This window comes from Piliocolobus tephrosceles, chromosome 15 (genome assembly GCF_002776525.5).
Source record: "Piliocolobus tephrosceles isolate RC106 chromosome 15, ASM277652v3, whole genome shotgun sequence".
NCBI classification, from domain to species: Eukaryota; Metazoa; Chordata; class Mammalia; order Primates; family Cercopithecidae; genus Piliocolobus; species Piliocolobus tephrosceles.
The window spans coordinates 71,544,218-71,544,514 of NC_045448.1; positions in this window are offsets into that span (position 1 = coordinate 71,544,218).

Consider the following 297-nt stretch of genomic DNA (forward strand, 5'->3'; position numbering starts at 1 on the left):
GGAGCATCCAGATTCATAAAGCAAGTTCTTAGAGACTTACAAAGAGACTTAGACTCCCACACTATAATAATGGGTGACTTTAACACCCCACTGTCAATATTAGACAGATCAACGAGACAGAATGTTTACAAGGATATCCAGGACCCAAACTCAGCTCTGAACCAAGCGGACCTAACAGACATCAACAGAACTCTCCACCCTAAATCAACAGAATATACATTCTTCTCAGCACCACATTGCACTTATTCTAAAATTGACCACATAATTGCAAGTGAAGCACTCCTCAGCAAATGTAAA